The sequence below is a fragment of the Prionailurus bengalensis genome, chromosome F2 (genome assembly GCF_016509475.1).
Source record: "Prionailurus bengalensis isolate Pbe53 chromosome F2, Fcat_Pben_1.1_paternal_pri, whole genome shotgun sequence".
NCBI classification, from domain to species: domain Eukaryota; kingdom Metazoa; phylum Chordata; class Mammalia; order Carnivora; family Felidae; genus Prionailurus; species Prionailurus bengalensis.
The window spans coordinates 47,204,928-47,215,817 of NC_057353.1; the positions used below are offsets into that span (position 1 = coordinate 47,204,928).

The 10,890-nt window shown below is 48.5% G+C and overlaps 1 long non-coding RNA gene across 1 annotated transcript; it reads left to right on the forward strand.

The window, feature by feature from the left end:
* The first annotated feature begins 8,596 nt into the window (after positions 1-8,596).
* Positions 8,597-9,275, forward strand: LOC122495672. Its single transcript, XR_006300532.1, has 2 exons — positions 8,597-8,842; positions 8,994-9,275. It is a non-coding gene; the product is annotated as an uncharacterized LOC122495672 (long non-coding RNA).
* Positions 9,276-10,890: the final 1,615 nt, after the last annotated feature.

Consider the following 10,890-nt stretch of genomic DNA (forward strand, 5'->3'; position numbering starts at 1 on the left):
AGTGTTTTAGAAAGATTTCTTTGGAAGCAGTCTGGTGGGAAGACCAGAGGGGGGAGACCTAACAGCTCAGAACCAGAGGCATCTCTTTAGAGACTGTCTTGTTCAATATCTTCATTTTGTAAGTGCAGAAACTGGGGCCGAAGGTATAAATCATGTACCGAAAGCCACAGGGCTGGCAGAGGCACAGCAGAAGTGGAATCCAGGACGGGCAGCTCCTCTGTCCAGGGAGTGAGGACAGCAGCCATCAGACCTCATGTAGCTGTCGGAGTTTAGGAAAGCATTTCTGGAGAGATGTGGGGCAAGGAAGCCAGTTAAAGGACTAAGTCCACAGTCAAGGTAAAAAAAAAATACTGAGTCATGGGAATAGAAAGAGGGTGAGCTGGGACAGAAATTGCTTCGGTGCCGAGAGCTGGAAGGGGAGGAGGAGAAGCAAAGGCGACAGAATTTGGGGGGCTGGGAGACAAGGCGGACAACGGTGGAACTGATGGACATTGGGAATGCAAGGATGACAAACAAGTTGGAGGAGTCCCACTTTGGGGAGGTCCCATTTACATAAAAGAGGCACCGATCAGGGGACTGTGTCACTGGAAAGCGTCCGGGAGAGGGTACTGAGGAAGCACCTGCAGGAAGAAGTGATGGAATAGCTCGGTCTGGAGAAACCTACACTGATGGCAAACAGTGGAGCCGAGACCCAGGGAGGGATACGATAGCTGGCTTCCCATGCCTGGAACGCTTTCCCGGCCGTCTGTGACATTGCCTCCTAATTAGCAGGACACCAGTGCAAGGCAGCTGAGCAGGAAAAGGCGTGGAGAGGGCCTGGACCCAATCATCAGCAGTGAGGCAGAAGGATCAAAGGTTTTGGAGCCACACAGACCTGGGAGCTCGGCTCACCTATGAGCTGTGTGATGTTGGGCAAATGGCTGGACCGCTCTGTGCCTCAGTTGCCCCGTGTCCAAAATAGAGGCTGCACTGGAAGACCTCAAAGATCTGGTCTAGATACAAAATTTCTTGGTGCTAAAAAGGTGGCTTATGTGCATGGAATAAACGGGCGGAAATTTTAGGGCTGTCTGATTTGGATTGGGCTCCTGACGCTGTACCAACATCGGTGATGGAGGATGAACAGCCAGCCTGCTTCTGGTGCCCTCCGTGGTGGCGTGTAATGACAGAGCGGGGCTGACTCGTTCACAAAAGCACTTTCCTCTGTGGGTAGGAGTGGGAAAGAGTCCCACTTAGCTGATATCACTAATTTTTAAAGAAAACCATATGAGCTAGCAAGAACTGCAAATGGATGTGGGAGCCATGAGTCAACCACTGAGTTTCAAATGCATTAATTTTACATTATAAATGACACGGGTTTAAAGTTTCTTCGATTTTATAAACCTTATGACTTTTCTTTAAAAACAAAAAAAAAACTTATCCAGACACACACTAATATGTGTTAAAAATACTAAACATTTACTTCCATCCGGAAGCATCCTTAAAACAATGATTGGACTCTTAGCTATGTTCATGAGAAAATCTGTTTTCGGACAGTCTTGTAAACTGATTAAGTATTTTCTGGGCAAACTACCTTCTTCCTACAAAAAAAAAAACCCAGTTCTTGTTACCTTCATAGAATTTTTAAAATTCCCTTTCAGGCTGCTTTGTAAGGGATAATGCTGCTTACACAACATCCGGCATTTCTACTAGAGATGAAATATTCCGAAGGCTTCTGGATAAGCAGTATTTATATGTAATCCTTACCTCTTAAATATCGAGTTCTTAAACAGCAGAAGTGAGAGAGACTGTTTTCCTTTACCGTGGTAGATTCAGAGTGACTTTACAAATTGTCCGGTAGAGAACAAAAATAAAAGACCTGGAGATTACGTAAGAAAGATCTACGCTTGTCGTCCTCACCTCCAGGCAAAACAAGACCCAGAGGCAGAAAAGAATTTTCAAAGCCTGACTTAGAGGACGGTGGAAAATAATCCCATCAAATCAAAGTTTAGGGCAGTGTTGGACTGTGGCAGGAAGGAAAGAACATTGTTAAAAATAGATACTCATTCTCTTTTGGCCACGGACAGTTCTTGAACATCTGACATTAGCAACACAGATCGGAGCCAGTTTTAGCTCATCCTGTCACTTAACCATTCCTAGCTCGGTTTTTTTCCCCACCAAAGTGGGGGTGATGTTACTTATTTACTACCGGGGTGAGCCTGAGGCCGATGCGAAACAACACGCACGTGAGACGCTGTGTAAACCACAAGGCACTTCAAATACAGGGCTCCGCTGCCATCGGCGGAGACAGCCTGCCCCTGGGTGATGCTCACACCGGGGAAGGACTAGTGGCTGTTGTCTAATAACACGCGCTGTCGGTTTCCAAACCGCAAGTGGCATTCAGGGTGACATAGCATTATTAACGGGGAAAAAAACCTGCTCGGCACAGACCTCCCACTTACACTAATTAAAGCTCCACACAGGTAGAAGAATGCATGGCTTGAGATCCACCCTGCGGGCCTAAAGGACAGAATCGTCTCCAGCATTTTTTTTTTGTTTTGTGTTTGCGATAGCAGCATTCTCTTTGTTTCAAGAAGAAGAGTGGGGGAGGGAACATATGTGGGTTTGCTCAAATGCTCGAGAAAACTGTGCTACGCGGCTGGAGGGATAAAAGCGGGGGGGGGGGGGTAAGCACTAAGGAAAGAACGTGCTAAATCTAAAGGTGTAAGCGAAGCACTCGGGAACTGACTGAAAATGCTCTGGTGCCAGGTGAGGCATGCAATGACGAGAAAGCGGACTGTGCGCGTGTTGCAGAGGTGCGTGTGGAAAACGGGTTTCTCCTTGTAATGAGCTTTGTGGCTGGCAGAATCTTCCTCCAGTTTCTGACCATTAGCTCCGGCCCAGAATCTTGTCCGTGGTTCTTGGGATGAGCTAATGAGGCTGTGGGCTGGCTCTGATTGGGGGCGGCTCAGTAGCTCTGGTCTCCTTCACAGCCACCTTACACCTCACACCCTGGGGCCCAGGTCCCTAGGAGGGCAGCCCCCAAGGTCGCAGAGGCGTGTTCCCTGTAAAGGAAAGCCAAGGAAAGCACAAGCCTTTTTGATGGTGACTTGGGTACTTTAAGCCAGATGTCACTCTTTGGATGAGGTGAGGATGCCTCCCTCCCTGAGCCACCCCCCGCCCCTTCTTAAATGTTATATTTTCCAGGAATATGCTAGAGAGACTACTTGTGCTCCAATGTCTGTTCTCTTCCTCTCTTAATAGAATATCAGTTTTTACTGGTTGCCCCAAATAAAGACATTTCCCAGCCTTCCTTGTGGCCTGTGTGTGTGTGTGTGTGTGTGTAACGGGAGATTCTTTGAGAAGCAAACATCTCCAAAATGCAGTCTTCTGCTAAGTCTGCAGAATATGCTTGGAGCCCGTGTGGTTTGTTAGGAGGTGAACTTGTGCAGAGAGTGTGGATACACACTGCGTGACAGCAGGCTGGGCCTCGGACATCCGCAAGGGAGTGAAATCAGGGCAGCTCTTGCTAAGACGGTTCTCTATTATCTGCGTAAGAACTAAGAACGGAGTGCAAGTGAGTCACCAAAGTTAAAGCCGAAAAACAACAGCTGAGATTGGACCAAGAGACCAATAAGCCACAGTCTGTTACATATTATTGCACAGTGTTACGGGGGGGGGAGGGGGAGGTTTTAGACGGGTTTAATGTAGAAGAATATGAGTTGGGCTATTCCAACCCTGTCCCCAAATATATGTGTTTGTGTGTGGGGATGCATGGCCAAGATACATAACTACATTTTGTACAGGTACCTATATGGTGCCCTTTTTTAACCATATTTGTTTCATTCTTTCTAATTCTGAGAATATATACGTGTATCTTCCTCGGTTAGAGTATAACATCACTTGGGACAAAATCCCTTCCATTAAATTCACTTTCATAATAAGAAGGTTCACAACTATAGCTTTCAAAGAATCTTAGTATTAGAAACAGGACTAGAGGGGTGCCTGGGTGGCTCAGTCGGTTGGGCGGCCCACTTTGGCTCAGATCATGATCTCGCGGTCCGTGAGTTCGAGCCCCGCGTCGGGCTCTGTGCTGACGGCGCAGAGCCTGGAGCCTGTTTCAGATTCTGTGTCTCCCTCTCTCTCTGCCCCTCGCCCGTTCATGCTCTGTCTCTCTCTGTCTCAAAAATAAATAAACATTAAAACAAAAGAAAGAAAGAAAGAAAGAAACAGGACTAGAGGTCCCTTTGGATGTGTTCAAGCAGGCTGCAAATTCGCATAAACTGAGTAATAACTCGGTCCACGTCTCTCCCCCATGGCATGTGAGGTTATTTTGTGCGATCTTGTCAGATGTGGGGACAATCTCCATCGCCAGCACTCCCTGACCTACCCAAACAGGAACGGTCTGCTCTTCCTTACTGATTCCTCTTTAAAGTCACACAACTTTTTAATTAAGCATGCTATAACGTTTCCAGGAAACAGATGCGGACTTACTGGCTTGTACTGTCCGTGAGTCACCTTTGGGACAATTGGGCTGATGTTTCTGTGACTCCTGTCTTTTGACGTTCTCATTTCCCATGCCCTGTAAGAACCCATGGCTACTCAGTTTTATCTGCAAATCTTTTCAGCGCCCTGAAAGCAAGTTTTTGGGGCCAAGAGACACAAATCTATTTTGTGTGGCACCTCTATAGAGTGTTCTCTTTTAACCAGATTTGTTTCATCCTTTCTAATTCAGAGAGCTATCTTTGATGGAGAGGAACCGGAAAGGAGTTATTTGTTGACCTAAAGGTATCACGAAGAATAGAGTCCTTCTAACGTTTAAACAGGGACGGTTCTCCACCCTGGCTGTACATCAGAACCACTTTGAAAGATAAAGGCGAAACAAAACAGAAAAAAAAAAAAAAAAAAAAAAACCAACCCTGGAACCCACCCCAGACATCCTGATTTACTTGATCTGGGCTGGGGGCCTGGACATCTGTATTTTTCTAACGTGTAGAATTGAAAATCACTGCAAATCGAACCATTAGAAAAGTTGTGACTTTTTTTAAGGCTCTACTCCATAGGAAATCTTGTCTGTTGTCGCTTCAGCTGCAGCAAAGCTGTGGCAGATAAAAAGAAACCTCCAGGCTGTAAACCCACATACCCATGGGGGCCCTGAGCATCAGGGGTGGGGGCAGACTACTTAGCTTAGTGATTCTGAAACTCTATTTTTGGATAGAATCATCTGAGGACCATGTCTGAAATACAGATTCCTGGGGGGTGGAGCTCCATTCTGAAGTGGTTGGGGACAGAAGGAAGGCGGGGGTGGTCAGGAATCTGCATTTATTACCTGCAGGCCAAGCGATGCTGACGCTCCCGTCCACAGCCTTAGCCAGTGGCACATGCGTGGGACACCGTTCAGTATATTCACAGCAGAACTTCTCAGTGTTAGTCGTGACCCTGATGGACTGGGGATGGCTTAGAGTTCAGCAGATCCAAAGGGAAAAGGCTGATCCTGGACCACAGAAACAGATGCTGACAAAGCCATGTTTTCTGGAAGGTCCCCATCATTTCTGGGTTGATTCTTTACCAATCCCTCCCCAGCCGTGTCCTGCAATTTCTGGTCAGCTGTTGTCTTTACACCATGCCCCTCCTTTCTTAACCTTTGCCCTCTAAACACAATTTCTTTTTTTTTTTTTAATATAATTTATTGTCAAATTGGTTTCCATACATCTAAACACAATTTCTAAGTGCTGACTAGCCCCAGTTGGAAAAGCCTCAGCTTCAGGAGCCCTCCGGGTACCTCCCACCCAGGAGAGCGCTCCGTCACTGTCCCGGGGCCTCTGAGGTACCCGAGTGCCTTCTTTCATGTGACCAAACTGCCTTTCTGAGGGCTCTCTCTCTCTTATACCATGGCCCCTTTTCCTTTCTGGCCATGAAGTCCTACCCAGGGGTCTCTAAACTTACCACAGTGTGCACCCCATCCAAGCGAAGCCTCCTACACCCCAGAGCTGAGCCCCATCCTGCCCTAGAGCCACACTCTCTGCTTACCCAGGCTCTCCCTGCTAGAATCTGGGCACGGTGTCTGCTCTTTTTCTCACACCCCTTTTCCACTGTTAGTCTCAATACCTTTTCTTTTTCTTTTTTTTAAATTTTTTTAGCGTTTATTTTTGAGACAGAGAGAGACAGAGCATGAACGGGGAGGGTCAGAGAGAGAGGGAGACACAGAATCGGAAGCAGGCTCCAGGCTCTGAGCCGTCAGCAGAGCCTGACGTGGGGCTCGAACTCATGGACCGCGAGATCGTGACCTGAGCCGAAGTCGGCTGCTCAACCGACTGAGCCACCCAGGCGCCCCAATACCTTTTCTGTATGAAACTGTGAACTTGCAACCATACATGTTTCCTTTTAGTAGAAAAGTCTATCTAAATAGGCTGTCATATTTCATTCTTCATCTCAGAGATGAAATCATCAACACGTCACAAGTTTGCCAAACGCGCGCTTTTAGTAGACCATTCTGGTAAAGGATCAGAGAACTGAACTACATGCTTAACTACATCTTGCCTCTTTCTCGAATCAGGATTTGGAGACCATGGCCTACAGATGCTGGATCCCGTGGTCCTCAAGTTTTGTAATAACCCCCACAGCGAAATCACTTGTCATCACTTCACTTCTAATTTGGGGACATACACTGACCCTGTCACCCCTTATATTATTTTTTTTTTTTTTTAATTTTTTTTTCAACGTTTATTTATTTTTGGGACAGAGAGAGAGCATGAACGGGGGAGGGGCAGAGAGAGAGGGAGACACAGAATCGGAAACAGGCTCCAGGCTCTGAGCCATCAGCACAGAGCCCGACACGGGGCTCGAACTCACGGACCGCGAGATCGTGACCTGGCTGAAGTCAGCCGCTTAACCGACTGCGCCACCCAGGCGCCCCCGTCACCCCTTATATTAGGCCTTCCATATCCCAGTCCTCACCTTGTTTCTGGGGTACCTGGGGATTCCAGGTGTTAACATCGCAAGTTCCCTTTGCCTAATACAATCTCCTAACTTGAAACCCAATATAAGATTCCTTACCCTTTCCCATTGTTCCATGAAAATTAACAGATTCTCCAACTGCTCTGTCTCAGCCACACACACTTTCTTATGAATACCAACATTTATAGTTTCACCTGAGCCCTTTCCTCACACTTTCAAATGTCAGCGTAAAGGCCTTTTGGTGCAATTATGGAATTTCTGGCAAGCACGTTTTTCCAGATCTTCCCAGGTAGACTTTGGCTCTTACCAGAAATCCATCGTTCTGGCGTGACAGTTGCTCTCCAGTGTCAACTGCTTGCCAGAAACAATCAAGAATTTGGAAAACCCTCACAAAAGGAATGACAACAGATGACTTTTGGCTCTCGACCTTTTGTGCTGTGAATAGCCGGTTGCTGGTCTGCCCTACACCTGGGAAATCTTGACTGGCAGCGTGCGGTGCGGCTGGATCTCAGGAGACCTCGTTACTTGTTGAGTGTCCGTCTTCATGTTCCCAAGGCCCGCGTGCCAACCTGGCCCTTCCTCTAGTTGCTGCTGTTGCCTGCTGAGGAAGGGGAATGCTTCTCTCTCCTGCTGCCACAGGTCTTTATCGAAGCCGTCAGAGGCCGGCCTTGCCGAAGTCCTCATTCAGCACTCTCAGGAGCTTCCGGCTCATCACCTCACACCTAGGTTAGAGACATCTGACTGATGCCACTCAGGACCACCTCCAAGGACTCCTACCTGCTAACACTCACCCCAACCATCCTGATCCAGTGGGAGTGCCTGTGGACCCAGCCGTCTCTACCCAGTGGCTGCGGGCAGGTTTTGTTCTTCTGTTTTGTTTGAGGATCTAATCTCGGCAAAGTGGGACAAAGACTATTAGTCCCGATGTTCTTTTTACAACTTGTCCCATTTTATTTCAAGATTTTATTTTTAAGTAATCTCTGCACCCAATACGGGGCTCGAACTTACCACCCCAAGATCAAGAGTCGGGTGCTGACTGCGCCAGCCAGGCGCCCCGAACATACTCCATTTTTAGAACACACACATATTTAAGCTTCTCTGAGCCTCCACGGACTCTCCTCCTCCAGTGATTAGCCCTTCCCTCAGTTTCACAAGAGAACCCTTGAGATGGGCGCTCTACCCCTGCTCTTTCCACCTTCCCAACTCCCGTTCCTTCGTTAACCCATTTATTTTTGGCTTTTGTCACCACTCACTCCAAAATGATCTTGTTCAGATCACCAATAGGCCCACCTGCCGCCAAGACTGTGCTAGCTTCCTCTTCCTGGCTCTCCTCTCTGAGACACTTACCAGTGAGTGAGTGCTCCCTCCCTGAGGCACCCTCCTCTCTGAGCTGCTCGACTTGTTCCTCCCCTGGTTCTGCTCTCCTTTCTTGACTCCTCTTCCTCTACTTCATCTGACTGCTGGCTTCTGCTCAGGGCTCCTCTCCTCGAAGTGGTCTTACCCAGTACCATAGCTTTAAATACCTTCTGCATGGGGGCGTCTGGGTGGCTCAGTCGGTTGAGCGTCCGACTTCGGCTCAGGTCACCATCTCACGGTCCGTGAGTTCGAGCCCCGTGTCGGGCTCTGTGCTGACGGCTCAGAGCCTGGAGCCTGCTTCCGATTCTGTGTCTCCCTCTCTCTCTGACCCTCCCCCATTCATGCTCTGTCTCTCTCTGTCTCAAAAATAAATAAACATTAAAAAAAAAATTTTTTTTTTTAAATAAATACCTTCTGCATGTTTGACCACTCTGTAATTTCTATCTTCAGCCAATCCCTCCCTGAGAATCATACGCACCCAGACCCATGTGCTTCAAGTACGACGTACTTGACATTGCCGCTGGGCTAATGGCCATCGCAAACCTGTCCAGAGGTGAGTTCTTAAATTCCTGATGTGCTGTTCCCAAAACTCTCCCCTCACCCATCTTCCCTATAAGATCAGTTTATGGCGTCACCACCTGCCCAGCTGACCAAGCCAGAAGCCTGGCAGTGGGCTCCGATTCCTCCTTTTCTTTCATTCATAGAGAAGCCATCGGCAAGTCTTGTTGGTTCTACCTCTAAAATCTTTTCAGTCAGCCCATTCGTCTCCTGCCACCACCCAGGACCAAGTCTCCACCGCCATCTCCCAGGATTGTTGTTAGTCTCCTAATTGTCTCCCACTCCCATGCTCGCCACGTTCCAGATGATCCTCCACACGGCAGGAAGGGTGCTCCCGACAAAATGCCAATCGAGTCACATCCCTCTCCTTCTCAGAACATCTTCCATTCTTCCCGCTGCATTTGAAATAAAGTCCAAAAGCATCACCACAGGTGACAAAACGTTGCCTTATCTGGTTCCTGCCCACCTCCAAACACACCATCCCGAATGTTCCTTTCACTCCAGCACACGGGGCCCTTCCAGTCCTAGAACAGGCTAGGCTCTTTCTTGCCTCCGGGCTCTGTACTTGCTGTTTCCTCAGCCTGCAAGGCCGAGGTTACCTGGCCTCCTGAGAGGAATCTGATGGCCACCTATCTAGAGGAGGGCACGCCTGTGGTACTTTCACAATACGTCTTCCCAGTGGACTACAAACTGCATGAAGGCAAGGACCTGTCTATCAAACCTAGGGTTGCACCCCCAGGCCCTGATACGTGGCTGATTGGTACTGAATGATGATCCAGAGGTGGGTCTTTTGTCTACAGATTCCTAAGGACCGACCTTCATATGCCACAGCTCCCCATAAAGGTATGCGGTTGTAGGATCTCTGGCACCTGTGAAAGCGTGCTGCTCAAATCTCCTAGGCCATGGGAACCCAGCTGACAGCCCCAGTTGTGGCCCCTTGGATCCAGCGGTCTTCCTTCTGGGGCCACCCTCTACCCACTGCCCACCCGGCCCCCAACCACTGCCCAGCCCTCCCCTGCACAGGAGGCCTCTCTCGGGCGACTTCTGCTTAGGAACACCCCATCGGCCTGGCAGAAAGCTTTCTCAGGACTGTGTGGCACCCAGTTCTTCCTTTCGTATCAGTTCTCCCTTCACAGGCGTGAGACCTGCCTGGTAGTCTGGAGGCTTTCCAGGAATATTCCTACCCTCTCCCTCGGTCCTTCACAGGCATGTCCCCTACCCTGTTGCACTTCCAGTCCTGTTTTGGCATCAGTTTCCCAGGTGCCCCTTTAGAGCCTTGAAATATTGATACTATAAACCGCAGTCCAGAAAAACAAACTCTTACCTGATACTGTGTGTAAAACCATCTGCTCCCTTCCCATGCCTCCTCTAGGCAAGACCTTCAACTAGAAGAGATAAAAAAAAAAACACCACCTGTGCCCCGGAACTTCTGGTTTACCACCTAGGGTTCCAGATCACTCGAGATACATTCCAGATGTCACTTAACCTTTGTCCCCACAGGAGCTAGCAGAATAGGTAACCACTGGCTGACCTGGTCGGTTCTGGCACAGCTGAGGCCCGTGCTCCAGACAGGCAGCGTTAGGTTCATACGCAGGCATCTATCAACCCCTCGGTAAATGAAGTCACCAACTACTGGCCCTGGTTTGGTTCTACTGACGTTGTCTCTGTAGCTCCTAGAAGGCTTCACTCGTGTTGTGGAGAATAAAACCTACTCTCTTGCGAGGGAGAAGCACATTTGGCTCTATCACTTGTATACGTGGCATTTCTTCACCTTCTCTGGCTGAAAAATCAATCCTTTTTGCCCTACTTCTGTGTAAGCGCCATGAACACCGATGGTCTGTTTTGTCCATTATCATGTCCCATAAAGGCGCTCGGCAATTGCTGAGCAAATTGTCCCATAGGTGCTTTCCCATTTTCTGAAACTCAGAGTAATCAAGTGACTTTCCCATTCAAGTGGCTTATCTGCCAGGGTCAGAAAAGTAGATTGCTTATTGTGTGTGGTTAACATTTACTGAACACTCGCTCTAAGCACCCAGTGCTTAC